Source organism: Apostichopus japonicus, chromosome 12, assembly GCF_037975245.1.
Source record: "Apostichopus japonicus isolate 1M-3 chromosome 12, ASM3797524v1, whole genome shotgun sequence".
NCBI lineage: Eukaryota > Metazoa > Echinodermata > Holothuroidea > Aspidochirotida > Stichopodidae > Apostichopus > Apostichopus japonicus.
The window spans coordinates 19,651,563-19,677,156 of NC_092572.1; the positions used below are offsets into that span (position 1 = coordinate 19,651,563).

The 25,594-nt window shown below is 36.2% G+C and overlaps 1 protein-coding gene across 1 annotated transcript in view; it reads right to left on the bottom strand.

Annotated features, from left to right (window-relative positions):
- LOC139978049 (uncharacterized) overlaps positions 1-25,594 on the bottom strand; it is a 294,882-nt gene that overhangs the window by 251,704 nt on the left and 17,584 nt on the right. The gene's annotated exons all lie outside the window — the stretch shown is intronic.

Below are 25,594 nucleotides of genomic sequence, written 5' to 3' on the forward strand. Positions count from 1 at the left end.
TTTTGCTTAAGTAATAATATCATTGCTTTTGATGATAGACAGCACTTATTGATTGTGTTGCTTTGGGTGTTTAATATACATGTGATATAAGAAGATAGACATAAAATATATTGTTTGAACACTACACCAAGTACTACGAAGTGCTCTGTTTTTCAAAACTTGCTTTCAGACAAACAGTATTTTGCTTCCAAAAAGGATTAGCAAATATAACCCTTTGATAATTGATGTCACTTAAAAATAACTATTTTCAGTATGACAATCTAGCCAGCTACTTATGTTGCTAGTATTCTTTAATTGAGCAAGCCATTCGTTATTACACTGAGTTGAACTGTTTAAAGAATTACCAGCTGTTACTTTGCAGATCCCACAATTTTGCATATTGAAACGTACCCTTATATTTCCCATTCACTCCTGTTGGCGTTCTTCTACCTGCCTCCTAGCTGCAGCTGCTGTTACCCGGGTTGTCCCGTTGTCTGGTGTTACCCAGGAGCTAACCTCTCCGTCCTCTACTTCTGCCAGCCCTCCTTGGTGTTTCATCACCAGATGGTTGCTAAGAAGGTAGCAAAAGGTTTCAAATTATAAACATGTCTTTGGATCCGCTGCTAAAATGTATTGCTCTCATTTACTGGTGACATATGACTAGATGCTATTTATCACTTTTATGGAATGGTTGTACACTTTACTATAAAATTTATAGAACAGCAGACATTGCATGTTGCCCTAGGTTTCAGTTTCCCGACCCGTTAGTTCCTCCCCTGAAAATTTTAGTTTCCTCTACTAAATACGTTACTTTCCTCCCCTACATCAAGGTAGTAAAGTATCGCATTCAGGTTAGGAAACTAATATGCTTGTTGAATGAAACTTAAAAAAAGGTTACTTACTACACTCACACATAATCATAAAAATCGCCTAAATCATCAATTGCAATTACTACAGTTTTGCAAAGCACTTGCTAAAAAGCACTACTTAAATCTCCACATGGCCTAGCCAGTATGCCTTATTGCATTCCCTTATGAGAAACGTTACTTTCATCTCCTGAAAAACGTTATTTTCTCCCATGTTGTAAGAGGAAGAAGCTGACGTTTTTCAAGAGATCAGGAAAAAAGGCCCCCATTGCGATACACTCGTAGCTACATTGCTTAAAGTGCAAAATTCGCAGCGTGTACATAACGTTATTCAGGCCTAACCAGTGTAAGTCACACACTAATAGATCTGATTGTACTACAGTAACTAGCCTATGTAACACCGAGTAGAGTGATACAATATCGTTCTAGAGAATGTTACGTACCGATCGAGTTCTTGCTGGTTCAATGACTTTCTCTCTTATGTATCCTTCCTACAAAGCTGGTTTTATTTTCGCGGAGCGACGAATTTTCTTGGGTTTTTAGGGCATCGTATGCAATGAGATATGCCGTAAGTGTCCCTTCGCGCAAGACGTACATCTCCTCAGCTGATTTTTGCTTACTGTTTACCTTGCTATTCAAAGTACCTTTTCCGTTATACATATTCACAAGGTTCTTTTATGTGGGAGGAGTCTATCGAAGTCAAAGATTCAAAATACGAAAACCAGAAAATGTCATATTTTTGCACTTTCGGGAATAGTTTGAGTTGAAACTTTACAGTTAGCTTAGTTTACGTCATTGGTATAGTATCGGATATAGTATATAGTATTGGAAAATCTCGGGAATCAACGCAAAATGCTGCTTTAAATGCCTAAAACCTGTGAATTAATGTTTTTCATAAGCATTGTATTTTATGAACTCACTACACATTTGTTAGTGTACTGAAGTTTATGTCATCCATTTTCATGAATTCTGGCTGCCGTCTGGTGGAAGTAATTCATAATGAATTTCCTGAGGCTGTGCAACAAAAGCCCAAGGCTTGGTAGTTCCTCATGCAGCCTTTTCCTATAGTTACTAGTTCGCCACACAACGCTAGGCCAAAGTCACCTTTGCTCAATTCCTTAAAAACTGAAAAACTCTTCCTTTACCTTTTTCAACTTTACCTACTCAAAATAGGCATATTCTATGAAATTGTTGAGCAATTTGGGTTTCCAGTATGATTCATACGCCCAGCGAGGGTAATTTCGGTTGGGGGCCCAAGCCAAGAACATCTTTGCCAACGTGGTCTCTGACTTAATTGCAGACGAGGCCTTCCGTCTTTTTAACGCCTCGTTCTCAGCGCTCCCTCCCCTATCCTTTCAATATCAACAACACCAGTCTATGTACCTACACCATCTTATTTGTGTTTTGCACCCCACAGAACTTGAACTATATAGCTTTGATGAATGATTCGATTGATTAATGTCAGATGCTAGAAAGACTTTTAGCTTTGGTTATCTCTAAATGCAAAATTAATCTCAGTCATATCAAAATCATCTCATGATATAGAACAAAATAAACGGTGTTAAATACAAACAATTCTTACAGCATGATACCATCTTGAGATGGAGACAACATTTCACAGCAATTAACAGTTACCTAATGACTCCATGTGTATTACACTATAGATGTATTGCTGATGGAAATGTGTCATACATGACCTTGGTATGTTTCTGCCCTGTGATGCGCAATTTACCAGTCAAACGAGTAGCAATATTTGGGGACAACTACTTGAGCTCTCAAAAGACAAACTTGATTAAAGAAGGTTGTGTAGAAACTCTCCTTTGCTACATATGATAAACTCTAAATTGACAACTATTTAACTTTAAATAACCTCAAAATTGACCTCGATTATTCTAAAAAGACAAACTGCTCAACTATGAAAAACTGCATCAATTTCATGCAAGATTTAGATCAGCAAATAGATGGCTATTACTGGACATGATACACATATTTTTTTGCATAACTAACTATAAGGAGAGTCACGTTCTAAAGAGACTTTTTAAAATTGAAATCGAGTAGCACGCAGACAGAGCTAGTAAGGACAAGCAACCCAATATGGATAGCTTGAAAACAGTAATATATGGTCAGCAATTTCAGATCATTAGCAGGTAAAGTATAATGGCAAGCTAAGCACATATGATATGAAAGATATTTCTTATCCAGCATCCAGGTGACGTCACTCGTCACATATACAAACAGATGCAGCGAGATCCAGACTTGAAGCTACAAGCTAATGAAAGTTAGAGTTTCAAGTGGGGATTTTAATCACTTATCATTGTATAGCGTCATCTATTAGATACCCATCAAGTTAACTAAGGTATCACAGTTTGGCTGTACCCTATTTTATTAAGTTCTTCATCTTCATTTTCAAATTATTTTTATTAAGGTTTGTGTCACATAAAACTTAATTAAATCTTATGTGGGTCATTAAAATAGTTCCTGCAGTGATTTTGGAGACGGATTCATTGTATGTTATCTCCGTTAAAGGTAAAATATGTTACCACCAGATAAGGTGATAAATGCAACCAAAAATTCAGACGCTTCAACTTTCGCTATGTACGGTCATGGCTTGGATGAAGGTTGTCGGTTCTGGTATTTGCTTACATTTGCATGAAAATATTTAGTAGATTAGTGGATTAACGCAGCTATTAAAGGTAACTAGACCTGCAAACCAATGTATCACAACGTAACCCTCAGGAATGACGCAAGCTACTGAAAAAGGCATGATTGAATTGAGTTATATTGACATAAATTTAATGTCCATAATCGGAAATTCGGCTTACACAGGTCGTCAACGGAAGAAAAAACAATAGTTTAAGTATCAATAGACTGCGGTACACATACAGTAATACAAATATATATACAGCAAATCCTGAAAATAAGAAACTTATCTTCTCACTTGTGAATTAAATATATGGATAGAATTAGGTACAAATGAGTATCTGTAGCGGGTCCTAAATGTACGTGGTGGGCATAAACGCAGTCCAGAGCGGTTCTAAATGTAGTGCTAAAACAAAGGGTGTGCATGGTCTTGCATGATTTGTTTCACTTTATTGCAGACCCTCTCATGATACAAGCACTCTAACGATGGTAAGTGAACACCAATTACCCGCTGAGCAACTTTCCTAGATTGATCAAGCATCTTCACATGATGCATACAATGTAAGCACAAACCACTAGATAGAGATTTTTGGTAGAGCTCTTAATAATCGAAAGAATTTGCTCATTGATATGCTTGGAGGAGCTTGGTAGGAAGGAGCCTGGTAGGACTACGAACTGAAAACACTGAAACTAGCCATTCACGCTGCGGCTTGATGAATTGTCTATGGTTACGTACTTGGACTTCGTATAATTGTACAGGATAAAATTCATGGCCTGTGTATCATATAATATATGTATGTACGTGTATGTATGTATAACATGCCATATATAACATGCCATGTACGATAATTAGTTTCTACACAGGTTACTTGAAAACACACATGTGTGAAAAGGATACATTTGACTCCGGACAAACCCTTTGCGCGTACACCATATCCAATTCTATGTACGGTATGTCGCGTTTACATATTAACTCGGTAAACATACATATAATGAAAGTGGTTTCTTGATGCCTTGCACAGTTAGTTGAACATCAAGTACCATTCATAACAAGGGTATAGCGTTTGCAAGGATACTTGATAACATACAGGTGTAACGTACTACACTTCTGCACAATTAACACCAATACAGGTGTTTGGAATATTAATATATATGGACTTTTATTTGATGGTCACATAAATGGCCGCAGTGTTTGCACACTTGGTATCCATTCGTGCGTACCGCAGGAAGAATTGTATTGACTAAAATGCCTCCTATATTGCCAAAAAGGACACTTCCCAGGCGTGGCAAAGTTGTAGCAGACCTCCCTGGTTGCAGGTAAATATATTATAACTGAACTTGCGTAGTATTGTAACTTTGTAAGCTATTCTTTACCCTTAATTAACTGTTTAAGCTTGAAGTAATGTTGTAATTCTTTGCCGGGAAATCCCCGTTATCCTGCTAAGTTGTTTTCTATGACGCAACAATCATGCACCTGGCCTTTGTTCGAAGAGTTGAGATTTCCGGTCTCCAAAAGACTGGTGACCGCAACTCAGAGGCGGTGTTCTTTGAATTAGTAACTTCTCGCGCGCGTAAACATTGTTTACACTGATATAAAATTAGCTGATTGTAACGTGCAGTGTGGCACTCTTTGACAAAATCTCATACAAGGCGATATACAAGTCTACGTACGGTACGTTGTCATATCATTTCTATCAACCAGGTTGGTATGTTCAAATACCACGTCGCCGTGTCAAACAGTTCGTAGAGATTGGAAGCGCTCAGAAAATTACTTAAAACATTGTGAGTCGTATGAATTGTTAACAAAGTATGCTATTACACTGAGGGAGATAACGCCCAATTATTTAGAAGTAACGTTATTAAACGATTATTAACATTCACGTTAGTTACGTTAATTAGTTGCGCTCTGAACTGCTTGGAACTGTAGGTACGTTTGTAAGGACCAGTGTTCTGCGTTGAATGGATATATATCAGTCATTCCGTAATAAGTAGAAATAGTGCGTAAGTCCTAGTTCAGCTATCAAACAGAAAGCAAGATTAAATGATCAACATTAAAGTCATTTAGTCCAACGATTGTTTCTTAGTGTATTTGCATCGGACGCTGAGTTTAGCGCCGCGTTGTGCGCTGTGCGCTGAGTTGAAACGCCGCATTGGAGTATTCTGTTAACAGTTAACGTTCTGCGTTATGTAAGGATAACTATTTGAGCCGTTTATTGTAAGTACACTATTTTGTGCCCCTGTATGCTAAAGGAGGTTTGAATAAACGGTACCAATGTGCAATGAGCACTTGAATATCTTCCCCATTGCCATCTTCTTGTCGAGGCTCTCTTTCACTAACCCTAACTTTAAATATTGCCCCATCAGACGAGGAAGTGACAGTACAATAAAAGTGGATAGAATTAAGTATCAAGGCACAATGTAAGCTAATGGAATCACCCAATAAATTGTTAGCCAAGAAACGGTCAATCTGTCATCGATGTATACTCCTAAATACTCAGACTTTATATTGACTAGTATTATTGTTATTGTTACTACTACAACCAATACCACCACCACAAACAACACCACCAGCCACACCACAACTATCATTAACACCAATACCAACACTTCCTCTAGTATTAATATTTCGTTTTATTATATTTTTGTATATATGCGGGTGGATCTAGTGCAATATATCTTTCAACTTGTCGTGATTTGACTTTTTCCAACCGGCAAAACGAGCAATGACAAAACACAATTTGAATGTGGGAGGCTGTGAGTTTTAGTGGAGGGTGGGTTGGTCTGAGTATGGTTTGTGAGGGTAGGTGGGGTGTTCGCAGTCGGGATTCGTATTATTAAGTTTTGTTTTGCTGTGTTTACTTTCTCCTTAATTCCTTTGTCCAATATTTTATCTATTTCTGATTTGACTTTTTTTGTCAACTTATTGTTTTTTGGAAGTGAAACTCTTCGACAAGAACCTCATTTTTTTTATAGTTTTACTTCCCTTTACTCTCATTGCTGTTAATATTATAATTTTTTATTTTGTGCAACTTTTCTACTATAAAATGAAAACAGAAATAAACGAAACAATCCATTAGTAGAACGTATCATTTATTATAAGTAAGCGTAGAAGAGACATAAAGATGGGAATATATAACACTGATAAACTAACCATTTCCATTTGAAATTTGCCATGCCAATATTTCCACCAAAATTTGTTGAAATAAAGAACTTAGTAATTATTTTTCAGAAAATTGTTAATTACCAACTCTTGTATATAAGACAACATTGTAACATTCCGTCGAAAATTGTTGAAATGTACCAGATGTGACTTAAGAAATAAGTTTCAGAAAAATCGTCATCATTTCAAAATTTTGAATAAAATTAAATTGTTGAAATGACAATTAAATTGTAATAAGTTATCATTTCAATATTATCAGGAAACTATCAAATTGATCAATTGGAAAGAAATTAACAATTTAATACTTTGCTGATATACGTTGAAAATAACAAAAAGTGAACATTCGAAATCATTTCAACATTCAGAAAATTGTCACGTTGCTCAATCGGAAAGAATTCACAACTTAACTCTGATACGTAGAGATAAATTGGAAAATTCAGCTCGGGCACTCGTCACATTTTAACAAATGTATCTTATGCCCTGATCTTTTGGTAGAAACTTCGGTGTCTAGCCCAACCCTTGCTTCTGAGCTCTAACCTTCGATTATTTGTGATAAATATATTTTCAAAATTAAAGTCTGCGCCAATCATTCCTCACTTTGCGAAAAGTTGGCCTTCATTACTTTTGTTTTACGTGTGTAAGCGAGGCCGATCACGGTAAACGTAGAGTTCGGAAGGGTACACAAATATATTATGTACAACATTAGGAACCGTGCGAAACATATATTTAATCAAAGTACTATGTACAACACTAGGAACCTTTCGTAACATATATTAATCAAAGTACTTCCTTGTAACACCTCGTGGCCAACCCAACAAGCCTTTTAAAACAGCGAGCAAGGTCTCGCCGACAGCAAACATGCACGAGTGAACATAAAAATTTAACTATTATTGCAAAAATAAAGGGCCTATATCGTCTTAGCATTTCGGATACAAATGAGGGATAAAGGTTAAGGCTGAGGGTTTACTTTAAAATTGAGTACAGTCGTTTGTTACTTCATTAACAATATAGAATATAGTGAGCCAGCAGTCTTTATTATAAGATGTTACAATATTCTTCCCTTGGTAAAATAAATCGTCCTCGATTTATACATTTCCCTTACAAAAATGTCTTATTTTCCTTTATGTTAATATTGCCCTATGCTATTGCAAATTGACCACAAATAACCATACTATATATATATATATATATATATATATATATATATATATATATATATATTATTGCTAAGTAACAATATCTATCAATACCAATCTTAGTAGCAATAAGTACAATAAGTAACAATAACAATACCTATCTCAGTAACAATACCATATAACAAGTAACTAAGTAGCAATACTTTATATCTTTTTTTTTAAATTTTCAAGTAATTAAGTACATCAAAACTACATACTAAATATCACAAAATACACAAAAATACAAATTTTGAAGTAATTAAGAACATCAAAGTTACATACTAAATATCACAAAATACACAAAAATACAACTTCACAATTGAGAACACATTACTCCACTATTGCCTTACAATTATTTGATACTTCTAAATACATAATCTCCTTATCGACTAGAAAAAAAGAGTTAACTTTAAAATTAAATACAGTCATTTGTTATTTCATTAAAACTATAGTGTTAATATTGCCCTATGCTATTGCAACTTGACCACAAGTAACATTCTGAGGTATGCGATGTAGAAGGTTCTCACAATACGCAATGATCAGTAATACTAGCCACAAGGGTTTTACTGTTCGTTTTTACTGTTGATCTGTGTTACAAGAAAATGAATTTTATCATAAAAATGATATAATCCTTACTAGTAATACCTATCCTTCATTACTATATAACAAGCATTATTAACGTGAGAGTGTCGGTACTACTTCAACCACTCAAAGAGAAAAACATCTTTAATAATATATAAGATCCCCTGGGCCATTTTTTTTCTGGTTGCAATATATTACTGACTTATTTGGGTATCTAAAGTGTGTGATAAGATTTCAGCAATGTTATACAGAACTCTCAGTGCAGACTGCACAGAATATTTATTCTAGTTCAATATGGGAATAAATAATGTAAGTATTAATCTATTCAAACCCGTGCAAACCCCCAAGCCTGTGTTTTAGTTTCATATACAACATTCATTGATTAACCATTACCACGCCTTTCTTTGTTCAGCCTTGATCCCGATACAAAATGTTCTATTTCTATTCAGTATCAATATATAGCACGATTAGGCTAGTTGAAGTCAATTTTAATCCTGCGTTACTGGTTTAACCGGTTTTCGCACGCACATGATTGGCACCTACTCTTTCACAAAATATCACAATGAAATGTTGCAGCCTGCTAAAAAATTCATATTTACGAATGGAATACGAATCCACTTCTCAGGTTAACATAAGAGTCACATCGAAAAATGAAATTATTTTACATTAACTACAGCAATTAAGGCATTAAACTGTTTTCGTGTATAACAATTACTGAGAAGGGTTTGTTGGTACGTGAATGTGCCTTGTTAAACTGGGTATTACAAAAGTTAATATATACAAGATTCTACTCTTCATTGCAATTCATATGAGGTATATTACTTCTGTTGTTCTAGTTTGAATTGGCGTTTGTCTACATTTCAACTCATGTAGGCTGATATTTTTCAAGCAATGCTTCTTGTAAATCAACTCTTCCTGCTTTTCTCAAAGCATCTGCGAGAACGTCATAAGTTGCAGCGCTAGCTTTTTTCCTTTTCCACACAAGTAGCATTTGGTATATCGTTTCCTGGGGAGTTGGATAACCCTTTTGTTCGAGGTTTTCGAGTTGTTCTTCAGTCAACTGAAGATTCCTTCCAACATCCATCCAGCATTTACCAATATTTTCTGATAAGTCCTTTGAAAACGAAGTACAAGAGAATATTATACCCAAGATATTATTTATGTTCCGGATAACCATCGTGATTAAAATCATCTGAGAAGGTTATCCTCGTTATTTCCTAATTAAAACCACAAATTTAGTTATGTAGGAACTCAAATCATTCACTTCCCTATTTACCTTATTTGCTAACATAATGGAAACGTTTAGCACTGCGCAGCAACGAACCCACCGTAGACAACTTTAACTGTTTGAACGGTAACGAACCGCCGGGCTGCTGCTCTTATTCTGGTAGAATCGTTTGACATGACGTATGCCCTCGTGGTACCCATGAAAGCGGCTAGGCATGTAGGTTCAGCAATATGATGTCTGGATGAAACTCCCCCCCCCCCCCCCCGTCTTGTGATGTTTAGATTCCGGTAATCTCGGAAGTACATCGATCAAAAGATTAAGCAGGAGACCAAACACGATCTCCTGGGTCATGTCTGGGGGATGAGAAGTACTCTCGTCGGTGACGCCTAAATGTGGAGAATACGCTGTGTATCAGACACATTGCAGGTCAGGAGAGAGGAAGCTAACATTTCATCTCAAAAAAATGAAACATTGTGTGTCCATCGCCTGTGCATGAAACGACCCGTAGCATAATGCCAGCGATTACGTTGAGAGGAGGTTCCCACAAGTTGATGTCAGTGTAACAATGACTGAGTGTGAACCCAATTTCATTCCTCTCGACTTAAAACTCGATTCAAAACGCAGATGTTTTAGTTCAAAATGATAAATTTCTGAACAAAGAGCAGTGGACAGAGACACGAAAGTGCGTTCGTAGGTAGCAACGCAAAGCACTTTACGAATATTGAAAGAAATTACTTAAAATAACGATATCGAAGAAAATTACGCAATAAAGGTTCGTTTTGGTTTACATTTACGCGTAATCTTTTCAGTGAAGGCCTTAATTGGTCAGTACTTAATAAATTACAATATATTAAGCTTAATTTCGCGGTTTGAGTTACTCTCCGCAGAATATAGCAACGGATAAACAGTTACCTGAAGAAGCCTTTTACGAACTTTGGTTTGTGAAATTGCTGGCGGCAGTTCTTCTTGTGAATCTGCAGTACCAATCCCCGTTGAAAGTATGGTTGCTTCAGCTCTTGACAAACTGGATTCCTTGTAATATAATGGCATATCAATACTATTATTAGTTCTAGACCTATATACACATCCCATTGTTTCATGATTACCAACATATACTCCTTTATAATGGACACTTAAGTGCATATATTGCAAGAACAACACCAAATGCTAAACTTTTTGCAAACATCCTTAAACATCCAATCGTCCACAGCACCGATATATACATTATGTAGTATGTACCAGTTTACGTTATTTTGGTCATCCGTATGCAATGTGCTATGCACCATGGCGTCCCTATAGCACATAGTCTTAGTGGTACATAATAATCATGTCATAGAAACGTTTTTAAGGGGGTGGGGAATTGAGGTGGTATGACGATTTAGCTCTCTTATTCTAGGTATACCATGTTGGCTTTTAAAGCAGTTAAACGGCATGAGAAGAAAATATAAAATAACAAATGGCAGATGTCATCCTGACCTGCATCAAAAGCCAATCTAACATATCCCTATACTCCAACGGTATCAAATATGATAGTCACCATTGCACCATAAAGCACCCATTAGTGCAGCACTATTTATTACGTACAATGTGAACCATTCAATTATGAGGGCTTAGACGGTAAGTCGCCCAGTGAAAGGGATCTATAAGGGGAGGAGTGTCCCCACCTCTTTGAGAAATGTTGGTATAATGGAGGATACTTAGGCTGTATTTTTAAATTTATACTGTCTAGCAGTGGGCGGTCGGGGGTAGTTAAGGATAAATCCCAAGTAGAAGTATACGTGATTGCGCCTCTAGGCACAAAGTACGGACTAACAACAAGTCTGTTTTGTGCACCCATATTATTAATGTTAGGAGAAAATTGGTTATACCGCTAACACTAGTGTATAGGTTAATATGGTTCTTGTTAGAATCATCGACGATTCCGGTTTGCACATGCGTAGTTAAAGTCATGAAGTAACCGTCTTAACCAGCAGCGCTTAAATAGAAAGAATAATAGTTTGGTTACATACACGATATAAACATGCCAAAAATGCTGATATCTCATAACACACTTCAGACACCCAATAAGTTAGTAATATATTGCAACCAGAAAAGAAATGGGCACAGGGGATTGTATACATTATTTGAATGGTTGAAGTAGTACCGACACTCACGTTAATGATACTTGCTTTATAGTATTAAAGGGTAGGTATTACTTTGTAGGAATAGATAATTAATAAAGTCAAATGTATTATCTGGTTCTTGTTAACGGATTCTTGGTATATAGGTTCTTGTTAACGGAAGTATAGTCTAGCTGTCCGCTGAGCTGAAATGCTGTATGCGGATTAAGACAGACACATTCTTTTGTAATTGACTTTTTTTTGCTTTTTTTATTATTAAAGAAATTGTTATTAACTCTATGTAACATTGAACAACAGTTACAGCGAAGTCGACAGTAACCACAAAACTTGTAGGACTACATCTCATGTCGTTAATTATGGCATTTAAAAGTGCAGGCTTAATCAAAATTATTGATAAGAAGAAGATGGAACTTTGCATTTAAAGTTTCATCAATGTCATTTATCACTTTTTTTCGACTAGACAGTTTGATAGATGAGTAAAACACAATATTGCAAGATACCACCAATACAATTTTCTGTTATTTTACCTCTGTGTGAACCTCTGTCGCGTAAACAAGTTTTTAATTTAATATTGCTCAATAAAATGAGCCAGTTTCATCGTCAGTATCATGATGACAGCATATGACTCTATAGGGTTGATCAGTATTGATTATTTGTATCTTATCATACCTTAGCATAGGAGACTTTTGACAATTAACAGTGATTACCGCATGTATGTAACGTCACAAGCTTGTATGGTTGAAAATATGATATTGCTGTTGATTTCTATAAGGGGAAGCTTCCCTACAGAAATCCGCAGAGTTATTTCCCTTTGGTAACCAATAAGCTGCAATCAATATATCGGGTGCGAAAACAACATTATACCACAAAATGAAGTCATGATGCATTAGTTAAAATAAAGAAATATACACCGTGATCACATTGTAGATGTTTGAAAACATATTATTCACTCATAGTGTGTACGTGTTGTTCCTTACATTATCAAAAAATAGACCTGTTTAGACTACAGTGCCACCCCTACCCAAATCCCTCCTCGCCCAGCTCACCTTATTCATCGAGTGTACGTATTGCACATCAGTGTATCGCTGTAGCGGGGTTGACTGAAGACGCGTTGATAGGTGTTTGGCAGGCATTCTTTGACCGTGATGACCCTGTGTCGTAGATGATATAGTAATGCTGAGAGGAGGATACTGTGTATATGTATAGGAATCCTGGAAATGTGGATGTGGTTGAAAGTTTGGTATTGGCATGGCTACCATTCTGTGCCGCTGTGTTGGAAGGGAAGCAGACACGCTCTCGTTGTCGTAATCATGAATGACACGTAATCTCTTGGCACCATAACTATGACTATGATGTTGATTCAATGGTCGTCCAACTTGGAGATTTTGATAATAATCTTCGCACTTGAAGAAAAAGAAAGTAAAATAATGAAAGCCTTATTTCACACGTTTACAGTTACGTTATATATATATATATATATATATAAATATATATATATATAAATATATATATATATATATATATATATATATATATATATATATATATATATATATATATATATATATATATATATATATATATATATATATATGTATATGTATATGTATATATATATATATATATATATATATATATATATAATATAAAATATAAACAAGCGAATATTTTTAACAACGATATACTGCTTTATTTCGGAGTGGTCACCACTCCATCGTCAGGCAATTGTACAAGACAAATTAAATATAAGGGCTAATATACATCCAAGGACGACAATAGTGATAAGCATGAGTGATTTTTAAACTAGGAATGATTAGAACAACCAGCAAATTTTTAGTGAATATATTTAACTTAGGGATGAATAGAACAACCAGCAATAAAAAGTAAATTGAGATTAGAATAGCTCCAACCCGTAACTCGCTACATTTCTGTTTAGGTCAGCATTTAAGTCATTTATTAGGAGACTCTCTTTAATCTTCCTCCTGAACCACTGGGGTTCATTACCAATAGTGGCACAATGGTCAACAAAAGTAGGCAGATGATGTTTATGCAGTACAATGAAGGTTAATAGCGCCTTTCTGACCACCAAAGGAGCTCATCAGATGTTCGTTGAACCTATCCTTAAGACGTCTATTGGTTTCTCCGACATAAAAGGAATCACAGTCTGGACAGTTAATCCTATAAACAACATTGTTTGCATAATCTAACTTATAAGCATCCTTGAAATTGAACAGAGTAGAGATTTTCTTTTGCAGAAAAATTATTTTGATATGTATATTGTCATTACACAACCCTTTAATGTAACTACCTAAAGTCTTAGCGAGTGTATCACTGCTGGGGCCACAATATGGTAATTTAACATAAACAGTATTTACTTGGGTCTCCCCATGATCTAATTTAATTACAGGACCCATGCCCAGTTGTTTTCTTAATTTATAAGTATAGTTTTCCATTTCGTGCAACAACTTCCTAGGGTAACCATTTAAAGTCAAAATAAGTCTAATAAATTGCAATTCATGAACGAACAAGATATCCGACGAACACAATCTACGTGCACGTTCATGTAAAGCCTTAATAACCCCAATTTTATACTTTTTGGGACACCAGGATTTCCAATTAATGAACAACCCTGTAAAAGTTTTTTTTTACGGAAAACTGAAGTGGCGATAGTGTCAGTACCGCTTGAGCCAACCATTCTGAAAATATCTATATCAAGAAAAGCACATTTACCCCGCATTCCATTTCATAAGTAAATTGAATAGATTTATGAAAAGAGTTCAATACATGTAGAAAATCATCCACATAGTCCGCTGAAATAACTAAAAAATGTCATCCACATATCTTCTATAAAAGTTAAGTTTAGGACAAATTTGGATCAATTTCTCCTCAAGGTGGCACATAAACAAGTTGGCTAAACAGACACTCAAGGAAGAGCTCATGGCACACCCATCAATTTGTTCATACATAGAATTGTTAAAAATAAAGTGGGATGTAGCTCCTTTAAGCAATAATTTCCTAAGATCAACACGTTCAATTGTACTAACAATGCGTTTTTGTATATATATGTAATTCAGAATAACATCAATTGTATATTCAATAGGAACATTGGTGAATAAAGAAATTACATCAAAACTAGCCATTAAAGAGTTATGGTTCAGAGAAAGATTCTGAATGTCCGAACAAAAACTGAACGAATCCTTGGCAGTCAATTCATTGGTTGTAAAACTTTCCTTTCGGAGCTGTTACACGAGTTACGGGTTGGAGCTATTCTAATCCCTATTTAATTTTTATTGCTGGTTGTTCTATTCATCCCTAAGTTAAAAATATTCACTAAAAAATTTGCTGGTTGTTCTAATCATTCGTAGTTTAAAAATCACTCATGCTTATCACTATTGTCGTCCTTGGATGTATATTAGCCCTTGTATTTAATTGATCTTGTACAATTGCCTGACGATGGAGTGGTGACCACTCCGAAATATTGCAGTATGTCGTTGTTAAAAATATTCGCTTGTTTATCTTTTATATTATCAGTATGGACCACGACTATTTATATATATATATATATATATATATATATATATATATATATATATATATATATATATATATATATATTTATATATATATATATATATATATATATATACAGGTGCGTATCCAGGGGGGCGTTGGGGGCGCGCGCCCCCCGGGTAAGAAAAAGAGGAGAGGAAAAAAAGAGAAGAAAAAAAGGAAACAAGAGGGGAAAAAGAGGAGGAGGAAGGAAGGGAAAAGAAAAAGAAGAGGAGAAAAAAGAGGAGGGAGTAGAATAAATATGCCAAGACACCGGGAAGAGAAAGACGAACAGTGACATCATTACAGCGCTGATCCCTATTATATACACAGGGTAGCCAGTGACGGATCGAGGATGTCGGAAGGGGCGGGCGCATCACCCTACCCCTTTCACCGACAACTCCATTTTTGACGTTTCCATTTTTCCTCTCTCACTAATGTATCTATATATATATACTATATATGGTCTACCATAACGCGTGTGTGTGTGTACGGACGCCTTAAACCATTGTGCTATGAAACCAACTGTGGCTGGTCGGAGTCGTCGGAGAACATGACGCATTTCGGGAAGGGGCGACCGCCCCCGAGCATAATTTTTTTTTATGATATCGCTAGTAAATTCAAAATAGAAAATGCTTAGATGCAGCTTACAAGGCAGTGGAAGTGTCATATCCAGCGATCTGGGAGGCATTTTCGGCCAAAATTTTCTTGTACGCTTCGCGCCATCTCGTGGTGGCGCTACGCTTAGATAGTTTACCTACAGGCTTCGTCCCTCCCTTGGCAAAGTATTCGCTACGCGCTTGTTCGAATTTGTCAACCACACAGCAGATATCACATCATATATCAGTGAGCATGAAAATCGAGGTTCCAGGATGAACAGCCTCAAAACTGTCGATGTGTGTAGACATAGTAACCCATTTGATTTTGGGGACTGTAACGACTTTACCCGAAAAATATAACCTACAGTTTTCGCGCGCTCCGCGCGTGTTTAACACGTTAATATCAATATCATATAAGTAAGCATCGGTTATTACCTCGCATGTCATTGTGTACCGTACGGTTCGTGGAAATTGCGCAGCATACCGCGGGATGCTGTAAACAACGAAATGTCTTATGTAGATGGAGAAAAAGCATGGAGGTCCAATTATGTCAAATTCTCTTTTACATTAGTAATGTCGAATTAGTCGGCCAAGCTTACAACTTTATTTTAATTATCAAGGAGATATTTTTTAAACTATTCATTTCCTTTAGCTACATCATTGCAATTTATTTTTCTTTCAGTAGGAGCCCCTGCCTCCTAGGCCTATGTGTGTATTGTTCGGTTGAAGGAAATATCTGGTATTTTTTCATTTCCTTCAACCAAGTTTAATAAAAGCCGTTATAAGAGGTTTTAATATTTCTACACCAATAAATTAGTGTGTCTGAATTTTCGAAAATTTCCTGACCAACATTCTTCATCATATTTCCCTCTACTAGTGTAATTTTGACCGGTCTGTTAGGGGTTCAAGGAGGTTTTTCTATATTGGTTGTCCGTAGATGACATTTTTTTGCAACATTATGGGTATGTTTTGAAGTGAGTTTATTCACGAGAAATGTGAATTTTCAAATTCGGAACAAATAATGTGCTGAAAACCTTGAAAAGTGGGGCTGTCGGGTATTGTGGACCGCGACGTAGGATCACCTACAAAAGCAATGATCCACAGGAGATGCGATGAGGTCGAACATGATGTGTGACTTGTGAAAATCTTCAAAAAGGTTATGGATGGAAAGAAAACTATTGGGAAATACTTGGTTCTCAGGTAAAAGTGTACATCTGGTTGGTCATTTTCAAGCCCGAGAAGTGCCATTTCCGGTGATCTGGGGGGTATCAAAACCAGAAATTTTCTTGTACGCTGCGCGCCAACCGATGGTGGCGCTCCGCTTAGATAGTAATTCTCGCCCCCGGGTTAGAAAATCCTGGATACGCGCGGATATATATATATATATATATATATATATATATATATATATATATATATATATATATATATATATATACACCCTAACCGTGGCCTAGTTGGTTAGGGTGTCCGCGTACAAAGCGGGATGCCCGGGTTCGCATCCCGGTGGAGGCTGGAAGTTTTTTGACTGTTCTGGAATTTCCTTCTCATCACGTTCTTAATTATATATATATATATATAAATATATATATATATATATATATATATATATATATATATATATATATATATATATATATATATATACATATATATATATATATATATATATATATATATATACATATATATATATATATATATACATATATATATATATATATATATATATATATATATATATATATATATATATATATATATATATATATATATATATATATATATATATATATATATATATATATATATATATATATATATATATATATATATCTTTAATTACACGGCGTAACTAAAGCTGCTACTCAGAGCTTCACGCATGTGCGTGTATTACCGCGATCACCAGGCAGCGAATATTTTTCCCCAAACAGGTTTGCAATTACAGAGCTTTCAGCCAATCAGATTGCTCGTTACGTCAGCACCAATAAGGACAATCGCCTGGAAGTTCGAAGACATACACTGAATAACACACTGACTATTAATTAAATATTGTTACGGGGTTTCCCTTCAAACGCCCTAACTTCACTTTGTGATGTTTGGATCACATGTGTATGACCTTACTTATGATACATATGCTACATTCCATTGTGCTTACGTTATATAAGATTCGTGAGCCGCTCTATTGAAATCGGAAGTCGTTTCGTGGAATGGGTACGCTTATATCAACTTTATGAAGCGAGTTCACGATTCTTGAATGAATAATTTTCATGAAAAGTCACCCAGGAAAGAACCTGGGCACGAAAACCAAACGACCGAACGTCTGATCCGCTCTCAACCCCAGTCCCCTTGCATCGAGACTGTGACTGTGTCTTGAATGAATATACGCAAAACAGTATGTATAGTCTGCAGTATGATAAATTTCCGTCACTGCACTGTGTACACATACATACACACATTTAGGCCTACAGCCACTGACATCTACCACCGTATCGCTCTTGGAAGTGTAAAATGGCCGACACGCGTGCACGCCAACTTCGAACGTTAGCACGGGCGGGAATGAGCGATGATCCGTCAAGGTGGTAGGGGTCAGTGCCTACAGCATATGTGTGATGTACCCTGTACGAAACTTTCACTGTGCGATATTATCGATTAATGCCTTCACAGAAATCTTCGACCAAACATAGATAGTAGCTCATATAATCATAACAAACTAGTGTGCTAAATATGTCTTAACCAATTCCAAATATACGAAAAGCTTCGTGTAATTTTGAACGGGTATATCTTCGTTGAAACGAATGGATGCAGACATTTTGGTAACCTCGAATTGAAGGTTTCTATGGTCCTGACGTAACTTTCCAACCAATCATGAGCGACCATTTACACACAATTGCAAACCTGTTTGGGAAGAAAATTTCGCCACCAGGCAACTGATCTACAACACTTAAATCCCTGTAAATGTTTAGAACATTCGATTTTGTTCTCATATCTCTGATTTCTAAAGGATTTTGTGTATTTCAGTGTAGCATCTGGTTTTGAAGGGGGCCCCTGAAAGACCTATGTACGAGGTTGGAAAGGGAATTTCGGCCTTATTTTTCGTACGTAAATTAACCACTTTCAAACTGTTTAGAAAAATTGTTTTTTTATTTGCTTGAATATGATCATTTTCAATTTTTAAAACTATTATATTCGCTGAAAAACTCCTTTACTACGAATAAGTATCCATTTCTCTTCAAATCATCCTGTAACGAGGTCAACTTCACGGCAAATAAATACGCACACGAATACAGGTTACGAATACAGGTTACGAGTAAAGTGGTGACTGTCCCGTTTCGTGTTGGTGGTTGGTTGCTAGTAATCAGCCTATTTGTAGTATATTGCAATGGGATACGTATGGAACTAAACACAGTTGACTAAACTATCGCACAAGGCATGTCGCAATTGACTGAAAATAATGGGCACTTGTACGTTCTTATCTCCTTTAAACAACTATTCGTAATAATGATTAGCGAATGACAATAGACATATAATCTGTGCACTATTTTGAATGAATAAAGGATATGCTTCTCAAAATGCTATAATTACCGAAATACTTACACTTCCTTCTTCAAATTCTCTTCTGTTTGATAAACACGTCTGTGTATCTCTAACTTTATTGCATTCCTCTTTCATCTCTAGTTTGGTGGTCAAGAGATAGGCAATGAAATTAACAATGGAATACTTAATAAATATAAAAGAAAGAAAGGGGGGGGGGGGCAATACTGTGATGAATTACCAATTCCATATCAATCTCATTTCTATTTTTGAGATTTCTTTCATTGGAAATCGGATACGAACTTGCATAGTCTGAAACTTTGTAATGTACTAGATTGACTCGGAATTTATAATTTATAATTTATAATTGAAGCAAATTAATGTTCCTAAATATATCAACGTAATGGTACTGCAAAGTATGATTTTAATAGTAAAGTGGTTAAAACTACCTACCTTTTAAGTTTTTCACTACATCCTGTTCGAAAGTATTCCTTGTTATTTCTCGACACTAACAAGGTAAAGGCAAAAAACAGCTAGCATTGGAAGCAGCTGTAACATCACGAACAAGTTCAATTGAGTAAAACAGCTTTATATGTAAATTATTGAAATAGTAATGCGACGCCTCATTGTCTACGAAATTGAACTCACTGTTCAATTTTGTATATTTGCACAATTTCTATCCATTAAAACGATGTTGTTTTTGTTATACTTTCAAGCTGCGTGTTGCAAGGTGATTGCATGGGAACCAAGAATCATATCCCTCTTTAAGTACACACGTATACGCACACCCAGGGACGTCGCTAAATGGGGAAGGGAGGGGGTTGTGGGGGTATCTCACCTTCTCCCCCAATCTTGGTCAAACTGACGATAGCTGGAAAATTGGAGTGCGACAGTCGGAATTACCGACTGTTGCATTCTAATTTACCTAGGCCTATACATATATTACTGTGATTGTGAATGACCGAAAATTTCAAATATTTCGGTCAAAATTGACCTTGCATCAGTCATATTTACCACGTTTTCCTTGTCACGTTGATAAATTGTATCTCGCGATCCTTATACAGCACCATACAAAACTTCGTATGATTTTGAATTCTCTTAAAAATATGCCTAAAAGAACTACCGTACAACGTTCGCCAGCTTAAATTCGGTTTATTTATGAACTAATTTTGCTATTGGGTGGGTTGACCCCGTTCGATAGCTTCAAGAAAGTTCAGTATATATCAGGGACGTTGCCAGGGGAGCCATGGGAGCAGCCTGCTCAAAAAGTCTCATTAATGAATGGAATACGAATCCACTTCTCAGGTTAACATGAGAGTCACAACGTAAAATGAAATTATTTAACATTAACCACAGCATTAATGCATATACTGTTTTCTTGTGAAACAATGTAAAGGGAACAGTTCGTTGGTAGCTGAATGTGCCTTGTCAATCTGGGTATAGCAAAAGTTACTATACAAGAATTATACTCTTCATTGTAACTGATATATGGTAGATTACTTCCTCTGGTTATGTCGTTCTTGTTTGAATGGCGTTTGTCTACATTTTAAATTATGTTGGCTTACTAAATCAGCTCTTCCTGCACTTTCCAAAGCATCTGCGAGAACGTCATAAGATGCAGCGGTACCTCTTTTCCACACAAGTAGCATTTGGTAAACCTTCTCCTGGTGATTTGAACTATGATCTAGGTCGAGTATATCGAGTTGTCCGTCAGTCAATTTAAGCTTCCTTCCAAAAGTCCTCCAGTTTTTGCCAATATTTTCTGATAAGTACTTTGAAAACAAAATGAAATAGAAAAGTATACGCCTAATAAGACATTGCTTATGTTCTGGTTAACGATCCCGAATAAAATAATCTTATGTGATCTAAATTATTTCTTAATTAAAACCACAAAACGTTTCGGTTTGCGCAGCAACGAACCTACCATAGAAACATTTCAATCTGTTTGAACGACAATAAACCGCCAGCATGCTGCTCTGATTCTGATAGAGACGTTTGACATGACGTATGCTCTCGCGGTACCCATTAAAGCGGATAGGCATGATGGTTTATCAATATGATGTCTGGCTGAAAGACACTCCCCTGTCTTGAAAAATAGAGATGTTTAAAGTCCGGTATCTTTCGGGGTACATCGATCAGAAGATTAAGCAGGAGAGTAAGGATGGTCTCCTGGGCCATCTCTGTGGGATGAGAAGTACTCTCGTCGCAGACGACTACATGTAGAGAATACGCTGTGTAGCAGGCACAGTGCAGGGCAGGAGAGAGGAAGCTAACATTTCATCTGAAACATTGTGTGTTCATTGCCTGTGGACGACACGTTCCGTGGCATAAGGCCTAAGGATGCGTCGGGAGGAGGTTCCCACATGTTGATGTCAGAGTATCTGTGACAGTGTGAACCAAATTTCATCCCTCTCAACTTAAAATTCCATTAAAAAGGCAGATGTTTAGTTCAAAATGATAAATTCTGAACAAAGAGGAAACGGACGGAGACCCGGAAGTGTGCTCGTAGGTAGCAGCGCAAAACACTTTACGAACATTGCACGCAAGGCTGATGGAAGAAAAGGCACGATTTGAGCGAAAACAGGTGATAACGGAATGAAATCAATATAAGTAAGAAATTACTTACAATAATGATACTGAAGACAAATACGCGATAAAGGTTCGTTTTGGTTTACATTCTCGCGTTATTTTTCTCAAGAAGGCCTAATTGGATAATACTTAATAAATTACACTCTATTAAGCTCAATTTCACCGTTGAAGTTGCCCTTCGCAGAATATATCAACGGTTAAACTGTTACCTGGAGAGTCTCTACACTAACATCACTTCTAACATCATCGTCTTTGGTTTGTGCAATTGCTGATGGAAGTTCTTTGTGTGTATCTCCTGCAGTAGCAATGTTCCCGTCGGTACGAATTGATACTTCATCTGCAGACGTCACCTGCGCATGGTGAAAAGAAGCAACAACAATATCAGGAACGTTTATTCAGATAACAGAAATGACGTTCGTGCTGTATAAGACTCAGTTATTATTAAACAGAAAGGTTCTCATTGATACTGTAGAATGATTTATTGCTTGTACCATATTTTTTGTGTGATTGATTCAGCTTCAAATCCCTTATTAAGTACACACGTATACGCACCCACACATAAGCCAACTTGGCTGCACAGGATCCGAAGGATGCAAAGCATCGGGGAAATAAAAGGGATTATTGCTTTATAGGCAAATTATAGCCGTTCAGAGATCGTGTACACTGTTATTGGCTGCGAGTACAGGGGTGCTGCGAATCCCCCGATGCGGCACAATTTTCATATTAACCTTGGCATATGCTAGTAATTTTGAAGCACATAAATATGTGTCAGAAAGAAAAATGAGGTAAAGAGAGATGGAATTAGAAGAGAATGGAATGAGAATGGAATGAAATGAGTGAAAAGAATGGAATGAGAAGAGAATGGAATGAGCGAAAAGAATAGCAAGAGAATTGTATGACATGAGTGAAAAGAAATGGAATGAGAATGGAATGAAATGAAATGAGTGAAAATAATGGAGTGAGAAGGGAATGGAATGGAAAGAGATGAATGAGAATTTTTACGTAGTTTTGCTAACATCAAGATATCAAAATAGTTGATACTGTCGCACATTGTAGAAAATACGAGATTGAAGCAGGATTGGTGTCACGTGTTGAAAATTATTCGGCAGATATTGTTACAGTTGTTCATATTTCGCTGTTTTGTTTTTAATTTGTAAAGGAAATGAAGCCAACGTTCCTCACAGGAGTTGCAGAAATAAAGTAGAACTTTGAGAGGTGTATGTATTTTTATTATGATATCTCTATTCTGAAAGAACTGAATGAATGTCTCATGAAACACGAATTACCTACTTTTTATTTCTTACTATATTGTTAGTTTCTCTATATCAGTATAGCGGTTACTTATTCAAATCGAAAGGATATCCGAACGTTGAAGGGTGAAACTGGCCGTTGTTTATGAATATATTTGAACGATTTTTTGACAGTTTTTATGAATATATTTGAACGATTTTCTGACAGTTTTAAGTTCAACATCCAAGGGCAATTTGTTTCCTTTATTCATTAACATGAATAGATCTGATTAATTAATTAATAAAGTTCCTGCATCTCCATGGCTACACCTTACAGTTGGCCAAGTTGTGTCTTCAGACGCAATATATCGAGATGTATAACAAATATATCAAAGTATGAGTGACTTTGTAAAATTCAGGGGAAAAAGTTGGTGGACCAAAGACGTCAATGGAGACGGATGGGGTTAATTTACATCTCCATCCAACTTTGGGTAACATATTGTAGTTTTAAATAATTAAGTCGGAAGAATCCTTCCTCCCACCGCATAAATGCAATGGTACTAAAAGTCAAGTCAACTCATCCGGCGCCTGCACGGTGAGTACACACCCAATTTCTATTAGTATACTTTCTTATAAAATAATACCTTATGTAGCATTATTACGTCTTAGCTGCACGTGTAAGCTACCGTCGAATTTGAACATAATTGAAATGGGCCCTAGGAAGGCAGGTAAAATGTGCCTTGTAATCAGCATTTATGTTCATTCTGGACAAACGTTGACATTTTTTGATGCTTAACGCCTATAAGAACATTATTTGTTAGCTGGTTTAGCCAGGTTTTTACTACATACATTGTAAAAAGCAAAATAAAAATAATGAAAAAAAAAGCAGAATGGAACCTTCTTTATTGGTGTTATATGTGTCATCTGTTTGTAAATTAGTTTAGGCAACGATAACATAAAAATTAATGCTTTCATCGAATATTCCAAAATAAAATATTATGTCGAGGGAAAAAATGATGTGTAATTCTAATTCATTGCTAGCTCATTTTGACTAACATTAGAAAGGGTTGGTACAATATTCAGAACTTGGCCTTCATATTGAAAAAATGACTGTAAACCACCGTAAAAAGATAACGGTACCAGGTTGTGCTAAAATATAATCAATTAATGGAGATAAAAACCAGCGTAAACCTTCTCGGAATGTTACTGGAGGCTTTGAACTGGCACAAATTTGGGAAGCATATCGCTCAATAATTTTGTTCTTTAAACTTTTGTTGGAAGAGAGTCAACTCTCATGCACCCATGTTCATCCCGAATCACCTTAGTTCGTTAGACACCTACGCCGTTGGTGTCATGTCTGTTATATGAAGGGACTCGAGTTGGAACTTACTTGATACACCCTCCTCCATTTTATCCACTCTGTAAGGGACTACGGTATGACGTCATCACTCAATCACTAACGCATCAACTGTTTATCTTGTTTGTAGTGTTCTAATGTTTCACATAACAACATATATGCCACAGTGAATGCTCTCGTGTCACAACTAATCGTAATGATGCTGTAACCCAACGGATACCCTCACAACCTAGTCAATCATCTTGCTCTTAGACTTACTCATAATCACATTACCAACAGACGGACCAGTTTATCCCTTCAATTTCATTAACTAATGCATGTGGTCCTGTTTGACGGGTTTGTGATGATGTTGACATGCACAATTTATTGCATCGTTTCTCGTATCTCTGCGACAAGCTTAGCTCCTCCTTAACCATCCCCAACCCCTCCCGACCAAAGAGAATTATTCTAATTACTTTATGTTATCAACCAATACCGCAGTAGTGATTTATGGGAGATTTGATTATATACTTCTAGAGTTAGTCCTTTGTGTGTAGAACAAATTGTAACACTACGGTAACACTGTTGAATCGTCATATGACATTGAATGATGTTAATATATTACTGTTCTTATGCAAAAATACATGAGACTTTTAAAATGTTTTTGTTAGCAGTTCCTTTTACAGTCAAAGCCCTGTGAAATTTGTTTCGCGAGGACTTCTTTGATACTGTTTGAATTAGTAAAGAATAAAATCTGCACATCAGCAGAGTAAAATAAAATAATCATTAAGCATCTCTTGGGGGTGGGGTTGACAGATTAATTTTGTGAAGATATATTCGAATATTATGTGATTCTTCTAAGACAACACATCATCGGACTAAATCTTGTAGTATTCGTCTATCCGTTTCTTTGTTAAGCTTTTATTTGACTGTGTATGGAACGATGATATTTAAGCCGCACTTCAACTTGGCATTGAGAACAGCGCTATCATCATTTCGAGATATTAA